The sequence below is a fragment of the Oncorhynchus nerka genome, linkage group LG2 (genome assembly GCF_034236695.1).
Source record: "Oncorhynchus nerka isolate Pitt River linkage group LG2, Oner_Uvic_2.0, whole genome shotgun sequence".
Lineage (NCBI taxonomy): Eukaryota > Metazoa > Chordata > Actinopteri > Salmoniformes > Salmonidae > Oncorhynchus > Oncorhynchus nerka.
Window position 1 is genome coordinate 61,135,316 of NC_088397.1, and position 3,670 is coordinate 61,138,985.

General features: G+C 52.3%; 1 pseudogene; it reads left to right on the plus strand.

The window, feature by feature from the left end:
- Positions 1–1,894: 1,894 nt before the first annotated feature.
- Positions 1,895–2,996, plus strand: LOC135572636 (uncharacterized; annotated as a pseudogene).
- Positions 2,997–3,670: the final 674 nt, after the last annotated feature.

Genomic DNA, 3,670 nt, shown 5'->3' on the forward strand with positions numbered 1-3,670 from the left:
CTCGTGACGTGTAGTCCACTTGTCATTCCATCTCCTTGCATTAGCGTAGCCTCTTGTGTAGCCTGTCAACTATGTGTCTGTCTATCCCTGTTCTCTCCTCTCTGCACAGACCATACAAACGCTCCACACCGCGTGGCCGCGGCCACCCTAATCTGGTGGTCCCAGCGCACGACCCACGTGGAGTTCCAGGTCTCCGGTAGCCTCTGGAACTGCCGATCTGCGGCCAACAAGGCAGAGTTCATCTCCGCCTATGTCTCCCTCCAGTCCCTCGACTTCTTGGCACTGACGGAAACATGGATCACCACAGACAACACTGCTACTCCTACTGCTCTCTCTTCGTCTGCCCACGTGTTCTCGCACACCCCGAGAGCTTCTGGTCAGCGGGGTGGTGGCACCGGGATCCTCATCTCTCCCAAGTGGTCATTCTCTCTTTCTCCCCTTACCCATCTGTCTATCGCTCCTTTGAATTCCATGCTGTCACAGTTACCAGCCCTTTCAAGCTTAACATCCTTATCATTTATCGCCCTCCAGGTTCCTCGGAGAGTTCATCAATGAGCTTGATGCCTTGATAAGCTCCTTTCCTGAGGACGGCTCACCTCTCACAGTTCTGGGCGACTTTAACCTCCCCACGCCTACCTTTGACTCATTCCTCTCTGCCTCCTTCTTTCCACTCCTCTCCTCTTTTGACCTCACCCTCTCACCTTCCCCCTACTCACAAGGCAGGAAATACGCTCGACCTCATCTTTACTAGATGCTGTTCTTCCACTAACCTCGTTGCAACTCCCCTCCAAGTCTCCGACCACTACCTTGTATCCTTTTCCCTCTCGCTCTCATCCAACACTTCCCACACTGCCCCTACTCGGATGGTATCGCGCCGTCCCAACCTTCGCTCTCTCTCCCCGCCACTCTCTCCTCTTCCATCCTATCATCTCTTCCCTCTGCTCAAACCTTCTCCAACCTATCTCCTGATTCTGCCTCCTCAACCCTCCTCTCCTCCCTTTCTGCATCCTTTGACTCTCTATGTCCCCTATCCTCCAGGCCGGCTCGGTCCTCCCCTTCGCTCCGTGGCTCGACGACTCATTGCGAGCTCACAGAACAGGGCTCCCGGGCAGCCGAGCGGAAATGGAGGAAAACCTCGCCTCCCTGCGGACCTGACATCCTTTCACTCCCTCCTCTCTACATTTTCCTCTTCTCTCTCTGCTGCTAAAGCCACTTTCTACCACTCTAAATTCCAAGCATCTGCCTCTAACCCTAGGAAGCTCTTTGCAACCTTCTCCTCCCTCCTGAATCCTCCTCCCCCCCCTCCTCCCTCTCTGCAGATGACTTCGTCAACCATTTTGAAAAGAAGGTCGACGACATCCGATCCTCGTTTGCTAAGTCAAACGACACCGCTGGTTCTGCTCACACTGCCCTACCCTGTGCTCTGACCTCTTTCTCCCCTCTCTCTCCAGATGAAATCTCGCGTCTTGTGACGGCCGGCCGCCCTACAACCTGCCCGCTTGACCCTATCCCCTCCTCTCTTCTCCAGACCATTTCCGGAGACCTCCTCCCTTACCTCACCTCGCTCATCAACTCATCCCTGACCGCTGGCTACGTCCCTTCCGTCTTCAAGAGAGCGAGAGTTGCACCCCTTCTGAAAAAACCTACACTCGATCCCTCCGATGTCAACAACTACAGACCAGTATCCCTTCTTTCTTTTCTCTCCAAAACTCTTGAACGTGCCGTCCTTGGCCAGCTCTCCCGCTATCTCTCTCAGAATGACCTTCTTGATCCAAATCAGTCAGGTTTCAAGACTAGTCATTCAACTGAGACTGCTCTTCTCTGTATCACGGAGGCGCTCCGCACTGCTAAAGCTAACTCTCTCTCCTCTGCTCTCATCCTTCTAGACCTATCGGCTGCCTTCGATACTGTGAACCATCAGATCCTCCTCTCCACCCTCTCCGAGTTGGGCATCTCTCGGCGCGGCCCACGCTTGGATTGCGTCCTACCTGACAGGTCGCTCCTACCAGGTGGCGTGGGCGAGAATCCGTCTCCACACCACGTGCTCACCACTGGTGTCCCCCAGGGCTCTGTTCTAGGCCCTCTCCTATTCTCGCTATACACCAAGTCACTTGGCTCTGTCATAACCTCACATGGTCTCTCCTATCATTGCTATGCAGACGACACACAATTAATCTTCTCCTTTCCCCTTCTGATGACCAGGTGGCGAATCGCATCTCTGCATGTCTGGCAGACATATCCGTGTGGATGACGGATCACCACCTCAAGCTGAACCTCGGCAAGACGGAGCTGCTCTTCCTCCCGGGGAAGGACTGCCCGTTCCATGATCTCGCCATCACGGTTGACAACTCCATTGTGTCCTCCTCCCAGAGCGCTAAGAACCTTGGCGTGATCCTGACAACACCCTGTCGTTCTCAACTAACATCAAGGCGGTGGCACGTTCCTGTAGGTTCATGCTCTACAACATCCGCAGAGTACGACCCTGCCTCACACAGGAAGCGGCGCAGGTCCTAATCCAGGCACTTGTCATCTCCCGTCTGGATTACTGCAACTCGCTGTTGGCTGGGCTCCCTGCCTGTGCCATTAAACCCCTACAACTCATCCAGAACGCCGGAGCCCGTCTGGTGTTCAACCTTCCCAAGTTCTCTCACGTCACCCCGCTCCTCCGCTCCCTCCACTGGCTTCCAGTTGAAGCTCGCATCCGCTACAAGACCATGGTGCTTGCCTACGGAGCTGTGAGGGGAACGGCACCTCAGTACCTCCAGGCTCTGATCAGGCCCTACACCCAAACAAGGGCACTGCGTTCATCCACCTCTGGCCTGCTCGCCTCCCTACCACTGAGGAAGTACAGTTCCCGCTCAGCCCAGTCAAAACTGTTCGCTGCTCTGGCCCCCCAATGGTGGAACAAACTCCCTCACGACGCCAGGACAGCGGAGTCAATCACCACCTTCCGGAGACACCTGAAACCCCACCTCTTTAAGGAATACCTAGGATAGGATAAAGTAATCCCTCTCACCCCCTCCCCTGAAAAGATTTAGATGCACTACTGTTCCACTGGAGGTCATAAGGTGAATGCACCAATTTGTAAGTCGCTCTGGATAAGAGCGTCTGCTAAATGACTTAAATGTAAATGTAAATGTAATCAACCAATTTCGAGTTTCAGAATAAAACATGTATCTGTGCATGCATGTGTGTGCCGCCTCCTCTCCTCTCCATGTTTATCAATGCTCTCCAGATGCCATGCCTCAACGTTCTCCCGTAACTACTGTGAACACGGATGAGACCACTGTTATTTCAAACTTAATAACACTACACGACTTCATCAACCAAACAGTGCTCTATCAAACTCTCTGACTATCCCAGGAATATTTAATCACCAAATGCCAAACTGCTACGCCACATCCTAATTTTCATCCATGCAAAGGTAATTTGTTTCAGTATTATGAATGAATTAAAGACTAACGAAGATGGAGAACGCTGTAGAATGTATAATTAACAGCTCCTTGAAGACAGATTGATTATCTTCCCTCCTTTGTGTGGCCCGTCTTCTTTTGTATTTTTCTTCTGATTCTTCACTTTCTCATTCTTCTTCCTCTGCATCCTCCTCTTTCCTCTATCTCTATCTTTCTTATCTTCCTGTGAGTTGATTATTCTATGCTCGTTATCAGCA